The 26190-nt window shown below is 42.6% G+C and overlaps 1 pseudogene; it reads right to left on the bottom strand.

The window, feature by feature from the left end:
• LOC110492319 lies at window positions 1–26190 on the bottom strand (annotated as a pseudogene).

The raw sequence follows: 26190 nt of genomic DNA, 5'->3' as shown, positions 1-26190 counted from the left end.
TCTGACCGCTACAGAGGGTAGTGTGAACGGCCCAGTACATCACTGGGGCTATAGTTGGGGAATTTGGGTCAGTTCATGGGGCTATAATTCTGGCTTTTGTTGGGGTATTTGGGGCTATAGCTGTGGAATGGGAGGAAGGTGAAGAGTGTCTAGTGCGCTATGGTAGAGCTCTCTTAGTGCTCTCAACAACTGCAGCCGACAAAACATCTGATTGAAGAGGTGAGGCAACGGCTCCTGTAGAGGGGGAAAGAGGGGATATAGAGAGAGATTGAAAAAGAGGGGGGAGTATGGAGTGAACTTGGTGTGAACTGTAATCAGTTTAAATCTAAAATAACCTGTACTCTATCAGTACACCATGTTTTCAGGCCTGGTATGGTCGGTCATAGGCCATTAACACAATGTGCCAAACATCGAGGAGCATCACACATGCAAACAGATATGTAATTCTGCATACTGCGAGACCACATGCTGTAATTAAACCTAACCTAAATTAACTACCCCCACCCTCAACACAGACAGACAATCATAGCGGAAATATTAGGGAGTGCTCACCCCAAGGACGTGGACTCTGTTGTAATAAGAGCTAAAATCCTTACTGAGGGACACCAGGAACTTGCAGATCTGGGAGACACATTGCACACACATTAAACATACATTATATGAGCATTCATTTACCTACTGTTCAAGTCAAAAGTTTGGACACCTACTTATTCAAGGGGTTTTATTTCATGTTTTCTACATTGTAGAATTGAAATAACACATTAAATCATGTAGTAACCAAAAATAGTGTTAAATCAAAATATATTTTATAATTCTTCAAAGTTGCAACCCTTTGCCTTGATGACAGCTTTGCACACTAGGCGATCTATCAATCAGCTTCACCTGGAATGCTTTTCCAACAGCCTTGAAGGAGTTCCCACATGTGCTGAGCACTTGTTGGCTGCTTTTCCTTCACTCTGCGGTCCTCATCTCATCTCATCCATCAACTCATCCCAAACCATCTCAATTGGGTTGAGGTCAGGTGATTGTGGAGGCCAGGTCATCTGATGCAGCACTCCATCACTCTCCTTCTCAGTCAAATAGCCCTAACACAGCCTGAAGGTATGTTGGGTCACTGTCCTGTTGAAAAACAAATGATAGTCCCATTAAGCCCAAACCAGATGGGTTGGCGTATCGTTGCAAAATGCTGTGGTAGCCATGCTGGTTACTGCCTTGAATTCTAAATAAATCACTGACAGTGTCACCAGCAAACCACCTCCATGCTTCAGTGGGAATCACAGATGCGGAGATAATGTAATGTCTGTAATGTCTCACAAAGACACGAAGGTTGGAACCAAAAATCTCAAATTTGGACTCAAACAAAAAGGACAGATTCCCACTGGTCTAATGTCCATTGCTCGTGTTTCTTCCTTTCCTGTGGTGGTGCTCGTGCGAGCCAGTTTCATCATAGCACTTGATGGTTTTTGCGACTGTACTTGAAGAAACTTGCAAAGTTCTTGACATTATCCAGATTGACTGACCTTCATGTCTTACAGTAATGATGGGCTGTCATTTCTCTTTGCTTATTTCAGCTGTTCTTGCAATAATATGGACTTGGTCTTTTACCAAATAGGGCTATCATCTGTATACCACCCCTATCTTGTCACAACACAACTGATTGGCTCAAACGCATTAAGGAAAGAAATTCCACAAATGAACAAGGCACACCTGTTAATTGCAATGCATTCCAGGTGACTACCTCGTGAAGCTAGTTGAGAATGCCAAGAGTGTGCAAAGCTGTCATCAAGGCAAACGGTGGCTACTTTGAAGAATCTCAAATATATAGATTTTTTGTACACTTTTTTGGTTATAACATAAATACATGTGTTATTTCATAGTTTTGATGTCGTCACTATTATTCTAAAATGTATAAAACAGTAAACATAAAGAAAAACCCTGGAATGAGTAGGTGTGTCCAAACTGAAACTGATATTTTAAATGCACTTATTATTTTAAATCTCACCCGTTCAGTCTTCAGGTTGACTCTGGCCCCTCCATCACACCCCAACGTCTGTCCTGTTTGTTCGAGAAGCTCAGAGAATGGAATGAGGTAATCGAACAGAAGCAGCCACTCCCCCTATGAAACAGGAAAAGACACCATGACTGTGGAGAATAGCAATCTCTGGAGGACCAGAGTACAAATGAAACATATCTAGACCCATATTCACAAAGCGCCTCAGAGTAGAAGTGCTTGGAAGAATCCAGGATCAGGTCCTCTCCCATCCCACAGGAGGTTGGTGGCACCTTAATTGGATAGAACCAGCTTGTGGTAATAACTGGAGCGGAATCAGTGGTAGAAATGGTATAAAATACATCAAACACATGGTTTCCAGGTGTTTGATGCCATTCCATTCACTCTGTTCCAGCCATTTTTGTGAGCTGTCCTCCCCTCAGCAGCCTCCTGTGCCCCATCCATGTAATGACCTAAAAGGCTAAACTGATCCTTGATCAGCACAGGCTCTGTAATGTGTGCTGTGGAGCAGTCATTTAACCAATGATAGGCCTACCTCTTCTTTTAGAGCTGAGAAGTCCAACTGGGAGCCCTCTGGGATTTCAGGGTAAAGTCCTGTAGGATGCAAATAAGGAGGAACTGAACATGCAGCATGAGAAAGACAGAGTACAATGTAGGATGTACATGTTTGCTTGGTATGGTCTGCACTAGTACGCATATACAACATGGCAGTGTAAAGGAGGCAGGTAGCCTAGCAGTGCAATGTGTGGGTCAGATGGCTCAGTTTGTGGTTTGACTACAAAATAACACATACGCACTACAGTACGTGGCCTAAGTGTTTTCTGGGTCACTTTGGATAATGGCATGTTCAAAACAACTGAGCTCAAACCATGACGTCAGTGATCTTCAGGTCTGAAAGTTGGAGCTCTAGAAAGAGGCCTGTGTTCCCTAGTTGGATGACCGTTCAAATACATTTTTCTCAGTTGGAGCGAATTTATTTCACAGTTCCCAGTTGTTTTGATTGCACTGAGGTCGGAAGTCTGAGATTTCCCAGTTGTTTTGAATGCGGCATTATCAAGTCAGTCACGTCTGCTAAAGGACATCATCATATCCATCATCATCCAGTTGCCTTGCGTGTCCCCCCCCCCCCGTCTCACCTTTCTCCACACCTCGCTGGTAGCTGTCAAATAGGGTGTGCAGCCGAGCACAGTTGTACATGACGAAGACTCCGCCTCTGGGGCCCTTGGTGGACAGGCTGCCTTCCCTCTGCACGTCCAGGGTGACCTGTGTGTGGAAACAGCTATCAGTCAGCTCTGACTCAACACAACACCAGCCAGACACAAACCCCCTGGAGAGCAAGGTAGGCCAGCACGCTACAGAGCTATACCAGTTCATATACAGTATGAAACCTTAGAAATAAGGTTCATGAAATCAAAAACGTACTAAGATCAGATAATATTCATATATTAGCCATTTCTGAGACTCACTTAGATAATTTGTTTGATGATACAGTAGTAGCAATACAAGGATATAACATCTATAGATGAGACAGGAATACTTATGGGGGAGGTATCGATATATACTCACTCAGAGCCATATCCCTGTAATGCTTAGAGAAGATCTTATGTCAAGTGTTATTGAAGTGTTGTGGTTGCAGGTTCACCTGGCACATATAAAGCCTTTACTTTTGGGGTGTTTCTATAGGCCACCAAGTGCTAACAGTCAGTATCTAAAAAATGTGTGAAATGCTTGATAGTGTATGTGATGTAAACAGATCTACTTTCTTGGGGACCTGAATATTGACTGGTTTATCAAGCTGTCTGCAACCAATCAGCTGCTTGCTGGAATCCAGGAAGCTATTTCCTGAAATACATGCATACAAACCCAGAACAACACAGAAACTGGGGAACTTAACAGTCACTGTATGCTGTAGCTTTAAGATTTTGCTTCAGTGTAACTAAGGGGTCTAGCCCGAACCATGAAAAACAGCCCCAGACCATTATTCCTCCTCCACCAAACTTTACAGTTGGCAATATGCATTAGGGCAGGTAGCAGTCTCCTGGCATCCGCCAAACCCAAATTTGTCCGTCGGACTGCCAGATGGTGAAGCGTGATTCGTCACTCCAGAGAACACGTTTCCACTGCTCCAGAGTACAATGGCGGCAAGCTTTACACCACTCCAACAGACTCTTGGCATTGTGCATGGTGATCTTAGGATTGTGTGCAGCTGCTCGGCCATGGAAACCCACTTTAATTAATCTCCCGACGAACAGTTATTGTGCTGACGTTGCTTCCAGAGGCAGTTTGAAACTCGGTAGTGAGTGTTGCAACCGAGGACAGGAGGTTTTTACGTGCCACGGGCTTCAGCGGTCCCGGTCTGTGAGCTTGTGTGGCCTACCACTTCGCAGCAGAGCCGTTGTTGCTCCGAGACATTTCCACTTCACAATAACAGCACTTACATTTGACCGGGGCAGCTCCAGCAGGGCAGAAATTTGAAGAACTGACTTGTTGGAAAGGTGGCATCCTATGACCGTGCCATGTTGAAAGTAACGGAGCCCTTCAGTAAGGCCATTCTACTGCCAATGTGTCGAGAATAAGTACATTAGAGAGTGTCTAGTTTGAGAAACAGACGCCTCACAGTCCTCAACTGGCAGCTTCATTAAATAGTACCCGCAAAACACCAGTCTCAACATCAACAGTGAAGAGGCGACTCCAGGATGCTGGCCTTCTAGGCAGAGATGCAAAGAAAAAGCCATATCTCAGACTGGCCAATAAAAAGAAAAGATTAAAATGGGCAAAAGAACACAGACACTGGACAGAGGAACTCTGCCTAGAAGGCCAGTATTCTGGAGTCGCCTCTTCACTGTTGATGTTGAGACTGGTGTTTTGCGGGTACGATTTAATGAAGCTGCCAGTTGAGGACTGTGAGGCGTCTGTTTCTCAAACCAAACACTAATGTACTTGTCCTCCTGCTCAGTTGTGCACTGGGGCCTCCCACTCTTTCTATTCTGGTTAGAGCCAGTTTGCGCCATTCTGCAAAGTAGTAGTACACAGCGTTGTACGAGATCTTCAGTTTCTTGGCAATTTCTCGCATGGAATAGCCTTCATTTATCAGAACAAGAATAGACTGACGAGTTTCAGAAGAAAGTACTTTTATTTCTGGCCATTTTGATCCTGTAATCGAACCCACAAATGCTGATGCTCCTGATATTGCTGATAATGGGCCTCTATTTACATAGGTGTACATTCCATAAATTTAAAAAAGCAATTTCCAGCTACAGTAGTCATTTACAACACTGTATTTATGATCAATTTGATGTTATTTTAAATTGATTTTTTTTTTGCTTTTCTTTCAAAAACAAGGACATTCCTAAGTGACCCCAAACTTTTGAATGGTAGTGTACATAAGACCGAATCGAGCGGGTCTGTAACATTTGATACATTTGGTAGAAATCCTTCCTTAAGTTCTAGACCTCAGCTGAATCTGGTAATGAATGGTGTGGCTGTTGAACAAGTTGAGGAGACTAAATGACTTGGTGTTACCTTTGATTGTAAACTGTCATGGTCAAAACATGTATACTGAACAAAAATATAAACGCAGCATGTAAAGTTTCATGAGCTGAAATAAAAGATAACAGAATTTTCCATATGCACGAAAAGCTTATTTCTCAAAAAAATGTGCACAAATTTGTTTACACCCGTTAGTGAACATTTCTCCTTTGCCAAAGTAATCCATCCACCTGACAGGCATGGCATATCAACAAGCTGATTAAACAGCATGAGCATTACTTGTGCTGGGAACTATAAAAGGCATTTGTAAAATGTGCCGTTTTGTCACACGGGAAAAAAATAAGAAACCTGCACACTGCTCGATAGTATCAATGCTCTTTAATAAGCTTTACGTATCAGCCTTGCAGCCTTCCTCAGAGCAACACATTGCTACAGATGATGTCTCAAGTTGAGGGAGCGTGCAATTGGCATGCTGACTGCAGGAATGTCCACCAGAGCAGTTGCCAGAGAATTGAATGTTAATTTTTACCGTAGCCGCCCCCAACACAGTTTTTAGAGAATTTAGCAGTATGCCCAACCGGCCTCACAACCGCAGACCATGTGTAACCACCCCAGCAAAGGCCCTCTACATCCCGCTTCTAAACCAGCGGGATCGTCTGGGACCAGCCACCCAAACAGCCGATGAAGGACTATTTCGGTCTGTAATAAAGCCCTTTTGTTGGGAAAAACTAAATTCTGATTGGCTGGACCTGGCTCCCAAGTGGGTGAGTCTATGCCCTCCCAGGCCCACCCATGGCTGCGCCCCTGCCCAGTCATGTGAAATACATAGTTTAGGGCCTAATGAATTTAGGTCAATCGACATTATATGAACTGTAACTCAGTAAAATCTTTGAAATTGTTGCATGTATATTTTTGTCCAGTATAGATTCAATGGTTGTTAAGATGGGGATGAAGATGAAGAGGTCTGTCCGTAATAAAGAGACGCTCTGCTTTTTTGACACCACACTCCACAAAGCAAGTCCTGCAGGCTCTAGTTTTGTCTTATCTTGATTATTATCTAGTCATGTGGTCAAGTGCTGCAAATAAAGACCCTGTTAGGCTGCAGCTGGCCCAGAACAGAGTGGCACGTCTTGCTCTTCAGGGCTAATATTAATACTATGCATGCCAGTCTCTCTTGGCTAAGAGTTGAGGAAACACTGACTGCATCACTTCTTGTTTTTTTGTGGGGTTTTTTCAATTTAAAGTTTTATTAAGTTGTCTTGTTTTTCAAATCAACCAACAAAACACATTCCACATTCACAGATGTGACCGACTTAAAAAAATAACAAATTCTAAAAATCTTTAAAAATAAATAAACTTGCAGCAGCACTATCAAGGTTCTTTATCTATTTCCAGCCTTAGCTGAGATGACAAACAAATAATTAGTTTGTTTTTACAGCACCTTACACAACATTTCCCTAATCACCCCATTCACTCTGTCCAATTTGAAATATTGTTGAGTAGTGGAGACCAGAGTCTATCAAACTTGGGCTGTCTCTTGCGGAGGTCAAAAGTGAGCTTTTCAAGAGGGAGAAAGTCAACAATCTGGTCAATCCACATTTTAAATGTAGGAGGGGTATTAGAGGCCCACAATAGAAGAATACATTTCTTAGCAAAGTATGTGATAGTCAAACACATTTTCAGTCAGGATCAAGAACAAAGCCCTGCTGGGCATTAAGACATGGGGTCATATCAAACTGTACATCTAGTATTTTCTGTGCAGCAGTATGTATAGATTGCCAAAATCTGGCAATCTCTCTACAGCTCCAAAATACATGCATATAGGTTCCACTTTCAGAGGTACATATTTTACAGTTAGGAGAAATGTCTGTTTTCATTCTATTCTTCTTGCCTACCCGTATGGCGTACTTGTGTTCCGCTGAGCGTTCTTGAAGGCGTCTCTTTGTCCGTCCAATGTAGAACACCTTGCACTGTGGACATTCCAATCTATAGATGACATGAGTGGTTTTACAGTTAATGAAGTGCTTGACGTAATACTCCATTTAGGAAGCTGTGTCAACAAATTACTTCTTCTGAGCCATATTACTGCAATGGTTGCAATGGTTACATTTAAAAGAGACCTTGGGTTTGTGGTCAAAACATAATAATTATCTCCTGAGTATAGTCCAAGTTCAGTTTGGCTTTGGCTGCTTTAAGTTGACTCCAGGAGGTGCTGTCTGTGGATTGTTTATGTACTTTTTCAGTGTTCCAGCTCCCTCAAGATCTAGCCTGTGTGCTTCCATTGCTTTTTTCTTAGAGGAAGCATATGCAATTAGATGACCTCTTGGTGTGGCTTTGGCAGCGTCCCACATTGTGGCCGGAGAAACAGGAGAGTCTTTGTTGTCTTGTGTGTAGTTGTCTATCCATGTAGTTACCAATGTACGGAACGCTTCGTTTGATAACATGGAGGTGTTGAATTTCCAGCTCTTTGACCTCGGAATGTTTTTGCAGAGGTCAAAGCGGAGGTGGACAGAGGCGTGATCTGAAAGTGCTATGGGTCTGATTGTACACGTGGCTGAATTGATAAACCTTGTGTAATCTATACGGGAGTAGGTGTTATGGACATTAGAGTAGTATGTACAGTCCATAGATGAGCTATTAGTCTCTGTCCAGATATCTATCAGTCCCATCTCTTTAGTAAGAGAGTTAAACATCTTTGCAGATCTAGGATTTGTAGTGGGGACTTGAGATGATTTGTCCAGGGTTGGGTTGAGGGTACAATTAAAATCTCCAGCCAGCACTCCAAAGGAAACACAATGCTCATTGAACAGGGTTATAATTTTTTGACATGAAAGCAGGAGTATCTGTGTTAGGGGAATATATATAAGATCGTAATTGGTTGCCCATACATTGATCCAGTTATCAAAATAAATCTCCCCTCCAGATCAGATATGTTTTTGTAAATTATAAATGGAAACATTCTTATGGATAAGTATGGCTGTACCTCTACTGGCTGTACCTCTACCTCTACTGGCTGTACCTCTACTGGCTGTACCTCTACCGGCTGTACCTCTACCTCTACTGGCTGTACCTCTACCTCTACTGGCTGTACCTCTACCTCTACTGGCTGTACCTGTACCTCTACCGGCTGTACCTCTACCGGCTGTACCTCTACCGGCTGTACCTCTACCGGCTGTACCTCTACTGGCTGTACCTGTACCTCTACCGGCTGTACCTCTACTGGCTGTACCTCTACTGGCTGTACCTCTACTGGCTGTACCTCTACCTCTACTGGCTGTACCTCTACCTCTACTGGCTGTACCTCTACCTCTACTGGCTGTACCTGTACCTCTACCGGCTGTACCTCTACCGGCTGTACCTCTACCGGCTGTACCTCTACCGGCTGTACCTCTACCGGCTGTACCTCTACCGGCTGTACCTCTACCGGCTGTACCTCTACCTCTACCGGCTGTACCTCTACTGGCTGTACCTCTACTGGCTGTACCTCTACTGGCTGTACCTCTACTGGCTGTACCTCTACTGGCTGTACCTCTACTGGCTGTACCTCTACTGGCTGTACCTCTACCTCTACCGGCTGTACCTCTACCTCTACCGGCTGTACCTCTACTGCTTGATTTGAAAGATGAGAAATACACCAGTCCAAAGTTTGGCATCACAAATGTGTGTCTCTTGTAATAGTGCAATGTCTGGTTTTTCCTTTTTTAGAGCACATAGTATCTTTTTCCGTTTTATTGCATGCCCTAGACCATGGCAGATCCATGTCAATAGATTTAAGGTACTAGTCAACATCATCGAACAGTAATGGAACTCTAGTGCAAGTCATCTCTGGGTAAAAGTGGATAATAGTTACAGCTGTGTTCACATAAAATAAAAATAAATGGTGTACATAAAAGAACCATCTCTGAACACCCCAGCCGAGTTCCCAAAACAACTCGACATATCCCATCCAATCTATTACCCCCCCGCTCAGTCTCAATTCTATGTTCCGAAAAAAAAAGAAAGTTGGCAACGCAAAACGTCTCCCCCTCCCCACCAAAGAAATGCCTCATCCTCTCCTCATTGAGTAAATGACAACGTCTCCCCCTCCCCACCAAAGAAATGCCTCATCCTCTCCACCCCGCATTGAGTAAATGACGACGTAGCCCTCGTCTAGACCACATTAAAAGGAGAAAATAAAATCAATAGCCCAGTCTACATATACCTCCGAAGGGACATAAGGCTAATCGTTTGGACTAAATAAAACAGAAATGTTGGGGCAAATCCTTAAGAGGGATCTATAGGATAAGTTGTTTGTTTTTATTAAAACGTAAAATCAACAGGATAAAGGCCATAGGCATAAAATTCAGCTTTTCATTAGGTCTAAGTGTGTCGTAATCGACAGCCTATAAATGGTGGGGGCCTATGTGAAAATGAGAACTACAAATAATAATAAAAACATTTATTATTATTTTTTACCCCTTTTTCTCCCCAATTTCGTGGTATCCAATTGTTTTAGTAGCTACTATCTTGTCTCATCGCTACAACTCCCGTACGGGCTCGGGAGAGAAAGTCATGCGTCCTCCGATACACAACCCAACCAAGCCGCACTGCTTCTTAACACAGCGCGCCACCAACCCGGAAGCCAGCCGCACCAATGTGTCGGAGGAAACACTGTGCACCTGGCAAACTTTGTTAGCGCGCACTGTGCCCGGCCCGCCACAGAAGTCGCTGGTGCGCGATGAGCCAAGGATATCCCTACCGGCCAAACCCTCCCTAACCCGGACGACACTAGGCCAAATTGTGCGTTGCCCCACGGACCTCCCGGTCGTGGCCGGTTACGACAGAGCCTGGGCGCAAACCCAGAGTCTCTGGTAGCACAGCTGGCGCTGCAGTACAGCGCCCTTAACCACTGCGCCACCCAGGAGGCCATTTGAATCCCCTAAAGATGCCTCGGTCAATGGAGTATTTCTTTACCTCGTCAAACTCTCGGTGCATTCCATCTCACAGGTCCTGGTGTAAAGTGAGTTTGGCGTTTACCACTGTAATGGTGTTGATTTTCGCCACCTGTAGAACTCGTTCCTTGTCGGTAAATCTCAGGAAACGTATGGTGATTGGGCGAGGTGGTTGTCTGGCAGCTGGTGGGGGCCTCAGTGCTCGGTGAGCTCTCGAGTTCCATGGGCCTGTTGGTGGACAGGTGGAGCCACTCGGGAAGTTTGTCATGCAGGTGGCGGATCAGTGGCATGTTTCCCTCTTCTTTTTCGCCCAGATTTAATATAACACAATTATTAATTTGCCCCGTTTTCCAGGTCCTCTGTTTTCTTTCCCAGATGCTCTATTTTCTTTTTAGCATACGGTATTGTTTCCATGGCGTCTGTCAGTGAGTTTTCCATGGATAGGATTTGCCTGCCTCATCCAGGCGCCCGAGTTGATGGTTATTTTGTTCTTGAGGTCATGCAAAGCATTTTCCAGGGTTGTCACCTTGCCCCCTATTGCACTGAGCTGAGAATTAATGGCATCTAATTTAGTGTTTAGTTCTGTACGTTGGGATCTCAACTCAGAAAGGATGTCTTCGACAAAGTGCGAGGTTGGGCCTCGGGGGGGAACGGGTCCTCTTGCTCCTGGCTAATGGCGCTAGATTTTTCTGAAACTAGCTGCTTCTTGGAGGCTTTTTCTGAGTCCGGGTAAAAATGTCACCTGTAATATGGCTATTTGTAGCCGCCACGACTTTTTGACTAAAGTTAAAGGAGTTTTAACTTGAAGTGGAGGTAACTACTTGTGCGGAGCTCTTAGTTCATGCGGCCAACTCATTCAAGGGTCACGTGATCCCCCCCACTTTTTGTTTTTATAAAAACATTCAATGTGTAGGAAATCCTAAATGGTTTGCATTGTCAACTTACACACAGCACTGACACACACACACACTTACCCCACCAGACATGCCATCAGGGGTCTTTTCACAGTACCCAGGTTCAGAACAAATTCAAGGAAACATACAGTATTATACAGAGCCATGATTGAATGGAACTCCCTTCCATCTTATATTGAGCAAGTGAACAGCAAACCTGGTTTCAAAAAACAAAGAAAGCAACACCTCACGGCACAATTACATTGAGTTAATAAAGCCGCATACAAACCTGGTCTCTTTTTTGCTTTCTTGAGTAAGGCAGCTCTAAAATTCAGGTGTTCCAGCCTAGCTCAGGGCTTTCGGTGGTGGGGCTAGCCAGCAGAAAATGGAGCATTGTACCTGATTGGCTCAGTTTTCTATCACTCATGGCACAGTACATCATCCCGAATTTTAAGGTTAGAGACCGAACATTTTAGCTCCTTGGGTTCTGCCATATGTTTACATTAGAAGTACCCATCCAAGAAGGCTCAAGGTCACTGGCCACAGGTAGAATGACATCAAATCACGTTATATCTACAGTAGCCTTGATTGGACTGATCATGTCAACATCATACTTTCAAAATATTAGCTAGCAAACTAGCAGTCGTCACCATGAATCAAGTCGACAAACAAATCCTTTTCGATCCTTGTCATATGAAGAGAAATTAGAGACAAAACGTATCGGTGCTCATCGGCCATTCACATTACACAACAAGTTGGAAATAGCAAATTCAACAATGAGGCTAACTGAGTTCAAGACAACTTGGAACTCGTGAAAAATGAGCTACGACTGGGAAAATATGTTTTGAACAGTCATCTTTCTCTTTGATGACAATTTGCCCACGAAGGACCGCCACGCCCCTTTCCTGTTCAAGCACATCACAACGCGAGTCCAAAAATGTCTTACGCAGCTTCATAAATGATATAGGACACCAGAGGGATATGTATACTGTAGCTAAAGTAATACTAAGTGAGTGATGTGTAGTAAGCCGTTAGTAGCTCATGTGCCTCACACTAATAATTTGGTCAATTTTCACCAACGTGGTAGTGTAAACCTATCGCTCGTGGTCGGTGTGGGCTTGTTTGCCTATAACCTGTTTTAGAGAAATGTAATCATCGAATATTGTAAGACCTTTCATTTCTGATTATATGTATGAACGGCCCATGATCTAAATTCTGTCGCTGTACATTTCAAAAGTGATGAACAAATAGTTATATTGACTACGTCCGTTTTAGCTCGCTCATTAAGGTCTTCATTGAAATTACGGATGGCCTCTTATTCACTTGCCGTGCCCTTGTGACATAGTTTATACATCTCAATTGTCAGTAGAAATCACATTTGTTAAAGCAAGTCAGCCATATCAGCTATGTTTCTTTAAAAGGCAGTATATGAGGCTGAATGAACTGTAGCAGTGGTAAGGTGTTGGGACTGCTGTTGTGACAGCTTTATGTAGGCCCTAACAGTTTGTGGGCACCGTTGGTCACCGTTATAGTGCTATTAATGTATTGGTTAGTGTTGTGTAGTGGCTTTGCTGGCATGCATCCCACATGTTATTTTTTGCCCCACCAAGATTTACACGCTAAAATGGGTGTGTGTATGTACTGACATGTATTTTTTTATTTAACCTTTATTTAACCAGGAAGGGCTCATTGAGATTTAAAATCTCTTTTTCAAGAGCGTCCTGGCCAAGATAGGCAGCACCAAGTCATTACAAAAATGACAGACAAACAACATGAAAACTACAAGTAATCTAGTAAAAACAATAGAATTCACAACAGTATAACAAAAGCAAAAACAGCAAATTAAAAACATTGACAGGTCAGGGAATCAGTCTCAAGATCATGCATCAGTGATTTAAAAATACCAAATCGGGACAAGTTCTTCCAATTTAAAAGTATTTTGTAAGGCGTTCCAAGACGATGGTGCAGAGAGCCCTTTTACCAAATTCAGTTGGGACATTTGGAACAGTTATCAGGATAAAGTCCTGCAAATGAAGAGAGTACTCACCACATTTCTGAACAATAAAAATGCCCAAATAAAAATAGGTAGTAAACCCAAAATGGCTTTGTAAATAAAAGTATACCAGAGTGAGCCTACGAGTGACTAGAAGGCCAGCCAACCCTGGTATACAAAGTGCAGTGGTGTCTCAAAGTGACATGGTAAAGGGCGTCAATTGATCTCAAACACTGAGCAGAAACATTCATATAGAAAATATCCCACATTCATAAAGAAAATATCTAGTAAAGGCATAAATGTAGCTGATAATAGCCTCCTTCTGGCTTCAAAAGAAAAACAGGCCTTATTCCTAAAATAAAATCCCAATTTCAGCTTCAATTTTGTGTAAGTTGTTGAATATGCAATTTAAAACAGAGGCCGTCATCAATTAAAATTCCAAGATATACCTCCTTGCCCTGACAGGTAGTAGTAGGTGAAAGGTTCATAGGTCTATTTCTTGCTTTAGAAAACACCATTAGTTTAGTCATTGTTGAGGATAAGCTTCAATTGACACAAGGTATGTTGAACAGTATAAAAAGCAGTTTGCAAGTTCTGGAAAGCTTTTGTAAGAGATGAGGCACAACACTAAATAACAGTATCATCAGCATAAAAATGAAGTTGCGCATTTTACATTTTTGTCTAAATCATTTATATAAATAGTGAATAAGAGAGGACCAAGTACAGAGCCTTGGGGCACACCATTAAAGACAGACAATTTAACAGACATAAGCCCATCAAATTGATTGCACTGAGTTCTATCAGACAGATAGTTAGCAAACCATGCAACTGCATACTCTGAAAGACCTACACTCGACAATCTCTGACTTAGTATAGCATGATCAACTGCCTTAGAGAGATCAATAAAAGTGAGACACAGTGCTGTTTTTTGTCAAAGGCTTCAGTGATATCATTTAAAACAGTCATGGCTGCTGTAATTGTGCTATGTTTCTTCCTGAAGCCCGATTGGTACATTGATAAAATATAGTTAGTAAATAAAAACTCTTTTAGCTGTTCACTCACAAGGGTTTAATGTATTTTCACCAGGGGTGACCGCTTTGAGATTGACCTATAATTATTTAAAAGGGTTGGATCTCCCCCTTTTAAAAGTGGTAGGACAAATGCTGATTTTCCGAATTTCATTACATTCCAGGTTTAGATTGAACAGATATGTAAGTGGTTCAGCGATGAAATCAGCTGCCAGATTTAAAAAGCAGGGATCCAAAAGATCAGGACCTGCAGGCTCTCTCTGATCTAAGGATTTCAGGGCTTTATGTACCACCTGCACTGAGAATGGCAACAAGCTAAAAGTTTGACCAGCTCTCACTGGTTCATCCACACAGGGTTGTACAGAGACAGAGGACACGGAGTCAAACAGCCTACCAGATGATACAAAGTGCTCATTGAAACAATTCAGCATCTCAGTTGTGTCATATACAGCAACAGAGTCCTTCAATACACATGACGGTAATTCATTAACATTACCGATACCAGACATAGACTTAATGGCCTTCTAAAACTTTAGGGTCATTCAGGTTATCAGTGGTAACAGACATAAAATATTCAGACTTGGCCTTCCTGAGAAGAAAAGACACTTGTTTCGTAACTGCCTAAAAATAAGCCAATCATCATCAGAACATCATTTCCTTGCTTTAGCCCAGGCTAGATTACGGTCGTGAATACTACAAGACAGCTTAGAAGAAAACAATGGATTATCCCGCCCTTTAACCCTGAACCTGCGGAATGGGGCATGTTTGTTTACCATTTGGAAAAAAACATCATGAAAGAATTTCCAGGCAGTTTCCACAGGAATAAGCTCAATCTTACTCCAGTCAAAATAAAACAAATCATGAAAGAAAGCCTGCTTATTAAAACACTTCAAATTTATCTTAAAACGTGGGTTTGTCTTAGGAACCTTAGTATTTCTAACAGCAACAACAGCACAATGGTCACTTAAATCATTACAAAAAACACCAATCGCAGAATATTTATGTGGAACATTTGTCAATATCAAATCAATCAGGGTAGATTTATCTGGGCAAGTGGGTGAGTTAATCAACTGGGTAAGATTCATAGAATTACAAAACATTTTTAAATCATCAGACACCGGCTTTAACCAACACCAGTTGAGATCACCAATCAAGATCATTTCACTGTAAAAGAAGTTTAGACATAATGTGCGTCAGAGAAGAAAATGCATCACAGAGAGCAGAGGGGGGGGTCTATAACAGCCAATCACAGTTATATAGAGCAGAGGGGGGTCTATAACAGCCAATCACAGTTATAGAGAGCAGGAGGGGGGTCTGTAACAGCCAATCACATTTATAGAGAGCAGGAGGGGGGTCTGTAACAGCCAATCACAGTTATAGAGCACAGAGGGGGGTCTATAACAGCCAATCACAGTTATAGAGAGCAGAGGGGGTCTGTAACAGCCAATCACAGTTATAGAGAGCAGGAGGGGGGTCTGTAACAGCCAATCACAGTTATAGAGAGCAGGAGGGGGGTCTGTAACAGCCAATCACAGTTATAGAGAGCAGAGGGGGGTCTGTAACAGCAAATCACAGTTATAGAGAGACCCTTTGAAACCTCAATATTCAAAGCAAGAAATTCCAACTGTTTACAAATAGTTTCAGACTTTGCCACAGTTACAGGGAATTTAGTTTTTACATATATAGCTACCCCACCTTAACTCGATCAGTGTGATAACCATTTATACAAATATCCTTATCAAAAGCAGACTTGCTGAGCCAGGTTTCAGAAAACACAATTACATCAGCATCGGTTGATTTAGCCCAAATCCTAACCCCATCCATTTTTGACAACAGACACCGGCTTTAACCATTTAAATGGAAAATACCAAAACCAGATCTTGATTTAAAATCAGAGGGGGTTTGGAGACATTGCATATCAGGGCCAGGGTTAGGTTGCACATTACCTGATATCAACAAAAGAAGAATAACTAGGCACCTCTATTTAATAACCTTGCACGGCTTCTCTTTTTTAAGAGACCTACTGCAAGCGAATTCTACAAGTGAGTTTCCAGACAATACAAAACAGTCATTTAAAACCATTAGACTTGTATGTGTAACTGATAGATACATTTAAAAACTTGAACATGTAGTGTGTATGTAAATTGTTAAATCCTTTGTCTGTAATGTATTTATGATATATCGGACCCCAGTAAGACTTGCTGTCTCCATTGGCGACGACTAATTGGAATCCTAATAAATCAAAATACACACACATGCAGACTAGCTCCAAGAAGTGAGTCTCTCTCTCAAACAGCTCCTAAGACTCACCGGGCTCGTATGGACTGTTGAGAGCAGCTCAAACCTCACTGTGGCTGAGGTCATGACCTTGATCTGAAACAGTATTTGGAGTTGTAATAGAAGTGTTAAGTCCAAGAAGGGAGATCACATACCACAACAGTCCCTGATCATACACATACTACAGAGTTCAGACAAATTTAGAAGACTCACCTTGGACTTGTTCTCCATACTTAATCTCTGAGGCCTCCTTCATCTGCACTCTTCTCAGTCTGTAGGACAGGGTGAACAAGGAGCCAATGAGACAGACACACACACAGTGGCTCGATGAGATCTCAATAGGCTACATTAGAGATCTGAAAAGGCTACATTAGAGCAAACAGCAGAGCAAACTGATAATTACGGGGACTAAAGCTGAATCAAAATGATAAAAGAAGATGTTCTTACTGAAGGTACTGGGCAGCACTGAGGTGAGTTCCAAGTGTCTTCATTGGTCCACAAACAAGATGCCTCTAAGAAACAGATCAAGTAAAAGAGGGGACGAAAAAAAACGTTACTTTGAGCAATCAATTTATAAGACAACATGAGAAGTCGAGTTACAGCATGAATTTGGTAGAAACGAGGCCTTTTAACATAAACAAAAAAAGAAACGTCCCCTTTTCAGGACCCTGTCTTTCAAAGAGAATTCGTAAATATCCAAATAACTTCACAGATCTTCATTGTAAAGGGTTTAAACACTGTTTCCCATGCTTGTTCAATGAACCATAAACAATTAATGAACATGCACCTGTGGAGCAGTTGTTTAGACACTAACAGCTTACAGACGGTAGGCAATTAAGGTCACAGTTATGAAAACTTAGGACACTAAAGAGGCCTTTCTACTGACTCTGAAAAACACCAAAAGAAAGATGCGCAGGGTCACTGCTCATCTGCGTGAATGTGCCTTAGGCATGCTGCAAGGAGGCATGAGGACTGCAGATGTGGCCAAATTGTAATGTCCGTACTGTGAGATACCTAAGACCGCAGTACAGGGAGACAGGACGGACAGTTGATCGTCCTCGCAGTGGCAGACCATGTGTAACACCTGCACAGGATCGGTACAGCCGAACGTCACACCTGCAGGACAAGTACAGGATGGCAACAACAACTGCCTGAATTACACCAGGAACGCACAATCCCTCCATCAGTGCTCAGACTGTCCGCAATAGTCTGAGAGACGCTGGACTGAGGGCTTGTAGGCCTGCTGTAAGGCAGGTCCTCACCAGAGATCACCGGCAACAAAGTCACCTATGGTCACAAACCCACCGTCGCTGGACCAGACAGGACTGGGAAAAAAGTACTCTTCACTGACGAGTCGCAGTTTTGTCTCACCAGGGGTGATGGTCAGACTCTGGTTTATCGTCGGAGGAATGAGCGTTCCACCGAGGCCTACTCTGGAGCGGGATCGATTTGGAGGTGGAGGGTCCGTCACGGTCTCGGGCAGTGTTTCACATCATCGGACTGAGCTTGTTGTCATTGCAGGCAATCTCAACGCTGTGTGTTACAGGGAAGACATCCTCCTCCCTCATGTGGTACCATTCCTGCAGACTAATCCTGACATAACCCTCCAGCATGACAATGCCACCAGCCATACTGCTCGTTTTGTGCATGATTTCCTGCAAGACAGGAATGCCGGTGTTCTGCCATGGCCAGCGAAGAGCCTGGATCTCAATCCTATTGAGCACATCTGGGACCTGTTGGATCGGAGGGTGGCTTGGTGGAAAAGTGTGGTAACATATCACAGATATGTTAGCGTGCACTGCGCCCGGCCCGCCACAGGAGTTGCTGGTGTGCAATGAGACAAGGACATCCCTACCGGCCAAACCCTCCATAACCCGGACGACGCCGGCTGCGACAGAGCCTGGGCACGAACCCAGAGTCTCTGATGGCACAGCTGGCGCTGCAATGCAGTGCCCTGGACCACTGTGCCACCCGTGGGAGGCCCCACGTTGTGCATTCTAAGCAAGTCAAGTCCAGTCGTAACAAGTTGTCTGAAATCATTTGAGGCTACCAGACAGACCTTTTCATTAGATTTTGATTAGGTAATAATACATTTTATTCTGTCTGACAATATTTTTATACATTGTCAAATTGTGAATGAAGAGACTGATGAACAGCCCAGCATGGAATTGACAGAGGCAGGGAAAATGGAAAAAAAACTCTTATTTTGTATTTTTACCAAAAAGCGACTGAGAATCCTTCCACAGTCACATGCAAGTAAGACATTTTGATTTCTATATATGATTACAAAGACCAGATACTGAGCTTTTCAAAACCCTTACATTTGCTAAACAACAAAAAACTAAATGCTCTTTCAAAATATCCCTTATTCTTGGGATAACCGCAAGTCCATCCATTTCTCAAGTGAGCATTCGCAAGACAAAAGTATGTTTGGAAAAATATATTCTATTTCGATTGTATTCCGTTATATTCTTACTATACACACCATATACTGAGTGTACAAAACAGTAAGAACACCTTCCTAATATTTCAGTTGCACCCCCGCTTTTATCCTCAGAAGAGGATCAATTTTCTGGGGCATGGACTCAACAAGGTGTCGAAAGCATTCCACAGGGATGCTGAGCGTGAAACCCAGCAGCGTTGAAATTCTTGGTACAAACTGGTGCGCCTGGCACCTGCTACCCCGTTCAATAAAGTCTTTTGACTTGCCCATTCACCCTCTGAATGGCACACAGACAATCCATGTCTCAATTATCTCAAGGCTTAAAAATCCTTCTTTACCCGGCTCCTCCCCTTCATCTACACTGATTGGTATTCATCACGACTATTCTAGTGTTAAATAATTCAAATGCTTTGATGTCTGTCCTATCATTAGTATTGTATCCTCTGCATTATTAAATCGGTGACCAACATACCTTGTTGGCAAGTGGGACTTGATGGTTTTTGTAATATAAGGAGTAACATAACATTACTTTGCACAGAAAGTAGTATTGTAATATAACACATTATTTTGATTGAAAGTTACGAGCAATACGTCATATTTTACAAGTAACGAATCCCAACACTGATCGATCATATGTGGTTGCAGCAAGGATAGGTTTATAAACTGATTTTGGATAAAGTAAAGTTGGAGCAAAAAAAACAATTTATTTTTCATTTACAACAATTGGTGCACCTCTACTGGTTAATCTGGGGAGGTATAGTTTGTCATCATGTGGTAGTTAATGCGTTGTTGTGTCAAATAAACCTGTGTCACTGTTGCACCGCTGGCTCTCCACAGCATTGCTATCTGCTGCTGACGGAACTCATCCTGACAGGACTGCGGTTGCCGTGGATACCTTGGTCAATAAGAGATGTGAAAAACATGAGACCCTATACTCTTTAGTATTGTATGAACATACACAACATAGCAGCTATAGTAGTACACGGCTGTAGCTTGATGTTTAAAGTTGGGGGGAGAAAATGTTACAGTCCAGCCTGCAGTAGCCCTGTCCAGTTGGGCCAGATGAGACACACTGTCCCTTTGCACTGAGGACCAATCAACAGGATTTTGGGTTACAGACTGCTCCTATAGACTGTTAATCTCTGTAGGTTTTACTTATCTAAACTACGTTAAAGTAAGTTTCATTACTAACGGTGACCTATAGGCCTTGCTCCCTGTGAAAGAAATCAATTTCATTGAGCAATTTGACCCTACCATTTGCCAATGCATTCGGGAAAGTATTCAAACCCCTTCCCCTTTTCCACATTTTGTTAAGTTACAGCCCTATTCTAAAATTGATTGAATTTTTTTTCCAAGATGAAACCAAGATTGAACTCTTTGGCCTATTAAGCATCACATCTGGAGGAAACCTAGCACCATCCCTATGGTGAAGCATGGTGGTGACAGCATCATTTTGTGGGCATGTTTTTCAGCAGCAGGGACTGGGAGACTAGTCAGGATCAAAGGAAAAATGTACAGAGAAACTTGATAAAAACCTGCTCCAGAGCACTCAGGACCTCAGTCTGGGGTGAAGGTTCACCTTTCAACAGGACAACGACTAAGCACACAGCCAGCACACAGCCAACACAATGCAGAAGTGGCTTCGGGACAAGTCTCTGAATGTCCTTGAGTGGGCCAGCCAGAGCCCGGACTTGAACCCGATCAAACATCTCTGGAGACCTGAAAATAGCTCTGCAGCGACTCTCCCCATCCAACTTGACAGAGCTTGAGAGGATCTGCAGAGAAGAATGAGAGAAACTCCCCAAATACAGGTGTGCCAAGCATGAAGACGTGAGGCTACAATAGCTGCTTCAACAAAGTACTGAGTAAAGGGTCTGAATACTTATGTAAATGTGATATTTCCGTTTTTTTTTTTTTAACACATTTGCAAAAATAATAAATGAAACTGTTTTTGCTTTATAAGGTATTGCTTTATAAGGTATTGTGTCTAGATTGATGAGGGGAAAAACTATTTAATCATCCTAAGAATAAATCTAATGTAACAAAATGTAGAAAAAGTTAAGGGGTCTGAATACTTTCCCAATACACCGTATGGGTTATTCATATGTTAAGACATTTACAACCAATCCCCAGGTCAAAAGGTCAATGTTGTTTGTCTCACCTGTACAGCTGCCCAGGCTGGGGTCATAACCTGGCAGCTGCTCCTCCTGAAACACCCTCTTCAAGTTCACCCTGAGCATCTCCTCTTTATCTTCATCTGTATTCTTTCCTTCACTCTCTCTTCTTCCTCCATCTGTCTCCTCTCTTTCTCTGTACGGGGAATTCTGTAAAGCCTCCAAAATGTTCTCCTCCCTCTCGTCATTGGTCCAGGTGATGGGCACTGTGGGCCAATCGATGCCAAGCAATCGGAGGAAGACAATGATGTCACTTTCCTCTGGCAGCACAGGGCAGCAGGACACAATAAACCTGAGAAAAACAGTGATGCCACTGACATATGATATAGTGGTAAAGCAACACCCAATCATGTAGTAACCAAAAAAAGTGTTAAATCAAAATATATTTTATATTTGAGATTCTTCAAAGTAGCCACCCTTTGCCTTGATAACAGCTTAGCACACTTGGCATTCTCTCAACCAGCTTCACCTGGAATGCTTTTCCAAGTCTTGAAGGAGTTCCCACATACGCTGAGCGCTTGTTGGCTGCTTTTCCTTCACTCTGCGCTCTGACTCATCCCAAACCATCTCAATTTGGTTGAGGTCGGCAGAATGTGGAGGCCAAGTCATCTGATGCAGCACTTTATCACTCTCCTTCTTGGTCAAATAGCCCTTACACAGCCTGGAGGTGTGTTGGGTCATTGTCCTGTTGAAAAACTAATGATAGTGGGTCTAAGGGCAAATCTGATGGGAAGGAGTATCGCTGCAGAATGCGGTGGTAGCCATGCTGGTTAAGTGTGCCTTGAATTCTAAATAAAAATAACTGACAGTGTCACCAGCAAAGCACACACACACCATCACACCTCCTCCATGCTTTAAGGTGAGAAATACAGATGTTGAGATTAGAGGTCGACCGATTATGATTTTTCAACGCCGATACCGATTATTGGAGGACCATGAAAGCCGATACCGATGAATCCGCCTATTTATTTATTTATTCTAATGACAATTACAACAATACTGAATGAACACTTATTTTAACTTAATATAATACATCAATCGAATTAATTTAGCCTCAAGTAAATAATGAAACATGTTCAATTTGGTTTAAATAATGCAAAAACAAAGTGTGGGAGAAGAAAGTAAAAGTGCAATATGTTCCATGTAAAATATGTGCCATGTAAGAAAGCTAATGTTTCAGTTCCTTGCTCAGAACATAAGAAAGCTGGTGGTTCCTTTTAACATGAGTCTTCAATATTCCCAGGTAAGAAGTTTTAGGTTGTAGTTATTATAGGAATTATAGGACTATTTCCCTCTATACCATTTGTATTTCATTAACCTTTGACTATTGGATGTTCTTATAGGCACTTTAGTATTGCCAGTGTAACAGTATAGATTCCGTCCTTCTCCTCGCTCCTCCCTGGGCTCGAACCAGCAACACCACGACAATTAGCGCGCGCTAACTAGCTAGCCATTTCACTTCGGTTACACGAGCCTCATCTCGGGAGTTGATAGGCTTGAAGTCATAAACAGCGCAATGCTTGACTCACAAAGAGCTGCTGGCAAAACGCACGAAAGTGCTGTTTGAATTAATGTTTACGCGGCTGCTTCTGCCTACCACCGCTCAGTCAGATACTTGTATGCTCAGTCAGATTATATGCAACGCAGGACACGCTAGATATTATCTAGCAATATCAACCAACCATGTGTCGTTAACTAGTGATTATGACTGATTGTTTTTTATAAGATAAGTTTAATGCTAGCTAGCAACTTACCTTGAGTTACGCGAATGCAGTAAACCCTTGTGGAGTGCAACGAGAGAGAGGCAGGTCATTATTGCGTTGTACTGGTTAAGTTTGCAAGATTGGATCCCCCGAGCTGACAAGGTGAAATCTGTCGTTCTGCCCCTGAACAAGGCAGTTAACCCACTGTTCCTAGGCAGTCATTTAAAATAAGAATGTGTTCTTAACTGACTTGCCTAGTTAAATAAAGATGAAATAAAAGGTGTAAAAAAACATTTTTTTTTAAAAGATTGTTATTTAAACTTTAAATCGGCCCTAATTAAAATCAGCCATTCCGATTAAATCGGTTGACCTCTAGTTGAGATCATCCGTTCACCCACACCGTGTCTCACAAAGACACAGCGGTGCTAACCAAAAGTCTCCAATTTGAACTCCAGACCAGAGGACAAATTTCCACTGGTCTAATGTCCATTGCTCGTTTTTCTTGGCCCAAGCAAGTCTCTTCTTCTAATTGGTGTCCTTTAGTAGTGGTTTCTTTGCAGCAATTTGACCACGAAGGCCTGATTCACACGGTCTCCTCTGAGCAGTTGATGTTGAGATGTGTCTGTTACTTCAGCTCTGTGCATTTACTTGGGCGAGGCTGGTAACTCTAATGAACTTATCCTCTGCAGCAGAAGCAACTCTGGGTATTCCTTTCCTGTGGTGGTCCTCATGAGAGACAGTTTTATCACAGAGCTTGATGTTTTTTGCGACAGCACTTGAAATTTTCTGGATTGAATGACCTTAAAGTAATGGACTGTTGTTTCTCTTTACTTATTTGAGCTGTTATTGCCATAGTATAGACTTAGTATTTTACCAAATAGGGCCATCTTCTGAATACCACCTCTACCTTGTCACAACATTACTGATTGGCTGAAACGCATTAAGGAAAGAAATTCCACAAATTCACTTTTAACAAGGCAGACCTGTTAATTGAAATGCATTCCAGGTGACTACCTCATGAAGCTGGTTGAGAGAATGCCAAGAGTGTGCAAAGCTGTCAGACTATTTGAAGAATATCAAATATATTTAGATTTGTTTAACAATTTTCTGGTTACTACATGATTCCATGTGTATTTTCATTGTTTTGATGTCTTCAATATTATTCTACAATGTAGAAATTTGTAAAAATAAAGAAAAACCCTTGAATTAGTAGGTTTTCTTAAACTTTTGACCGGTTGTGTAGGCGTGTCCAAATTTGACTATGGTAGAATAGTAATCTCCTTACTCACCCCTGTCTCCTCAGTAGCGCCCCTAAGTGGTCAGTCAGCAGCACAGTGCGTAGTTGCCCCAGCGTGAGGGTGTCAGGGGAGGGTACATTTGGTTTGGGGTGCAGGGCGGGGCAGTTGAGCACCACACACCCCTGTCTCTGGCAGGGAGGCTTCAGGTACACCGACACGTCACTCAGGACCTTCTGAAACGCAGCAGTCCGGTCGACCCACACCCTCAGCCCCTCTCCTATGAGTTCCCCTCCAGCCACAGGGAGAACCCCTGTCCCTCTCAGGGACTGCACTCTAACCATCACCGCTGGGGGAACCTACACACAAACACATCGCACTTACAGTCTGAAATGTACATACACCTTAGCCAAATACATTTCAACTAAATTCCTGACATTTAATCCTAGTAAAAAAATCCCTGTTTTAAGTCAGTTAGGGTCCCGTGGTGTTTACTTGCATACTATTGTTTGTACAGATGAATGTGGCACCGTCAGGCATTTGTAAATTGCTCCCAAGGATGAACCAGACATGTGGAGGTCTACAGTTTGTTTTCTGAGGTCTTGGCTGATTTATTTTGATTTTCCCATGATGTCAAGCAGAGGCACGTAGTTTGAAGGTAGGCCTTGAAATACATCCACTGGTACATCTCCAATTGACTCAAATGATGTTAATTAGCCTATCAGAAACTTCTAAAGCCATAACATAATTTTCCAGAATTTTCCAAGCTGTTTAAAAGGCACAGTCAACTTAGTGTATGTAAACTTCTGACCCACTGGAATTGTGACAGATTAATTCACTTATAATTCACTGTGTCTAACCATTGTTGGAAAGATGACTTGTGTCATGCAAAGTAGATGTCCTAACAGACTTGCCAAAACTATAGTTTGTTAACAAAAGAAAATCAGTGGAGTGGTTGAGAAACGAGTTTTAATGACTCCAACCCAAGTGTATGTAAACTTCCGATTCCAACTGTACATGCTGTCCATGGATAGCAGACAGTGCATATGTCTTTGCATGCTAGAAAACTATCACACGCACACAGTCAAAAACTATTGCAGTAATAGCCTTCTGCCTGTAGTGGTATATGCTTCATTTGCCTCCTGCAGGACTGTGTGGTGTTGTATTGACCGATGCCATGTGGGAACACGCTGGCACATTTTGCAGGTTGACCCACATTGTATTTGCCAGTCAGGGGTTTATAATACTTGCCGCAATGTTTAAATGTTATGTCGATGATGGCAATGCCAACAGTCTCAAATATGAAAATGTATGAATTCAATTTCGTTCACAATCATCAAGTGGAAGTTGACAGTTTGGGGTTCAATTTGCCTCCACATATCTCTCGAGTTCAACCTGTCAAAGAGAAAAGCGCGTGCTGTCAACTGCATATCTGTGAACACATACATTACAACCAGTGCACCAACTGCAAAACAATTCTAAGGCAAATTACAATGGGGTTATACGAGACTTAAATAACTAACTGTTAATCTAACGTTAACAGACCGACCTGTCCGTCTGCATAAAGCGTATTCAGCACCGTGGTGGGTGACAAGAAGTCCCTGTTTCGGAGATTCTTAGCGCTGCTTTCTTTGAACCAAAGCTTCTCCGGCTCACTCGAGATTCTGCCCCCGCTACCCAGACCATTAGCATCAGGAACATTTTGAGGCTCTCCCCGTAGTGCGGAGCCCAGAGCTTGGACGGTATGGGTGATCCGAAATGGCGTCTCCTCAATATTCTCCATCACTAACTCACAACCTGGTCATCACTTCAGCTGAGCTATACGGTATCGTAGTACTTTCTGCTTTATGACAGCTAGTTTTTCAAATAGAAAAACATGCATTCAGTTGATCCAGTTAGTCTGTCGATATCGTATTGGCTGTAAATGACTGCATAATAATCACAACGCGGAACTGTAGAGTGCAAATGTTGTTTCCCCGAATCCCGTTTACTTGTGAAGTACGGCAAAAGCGC

The sequence above is a fragment of the Oncorhynchus mykiss genome, chromosome 16 (assembly GCF_013265735.2).
Source record: "Oncorhynchus mykiss isolate Arlee chromosome 16, USDA_OmykA_1.1, whole genome shotgun sequence".
NCBI lineage: Eukaryota > Metazoa > Chordata > Actinopteri > Salmoniformes > Salmonidae > Oncorhynchus > Oncorhynchus mykiss.
This window is presented reverse-complemented; position numbering and strand designations above follow the sequence as displayed.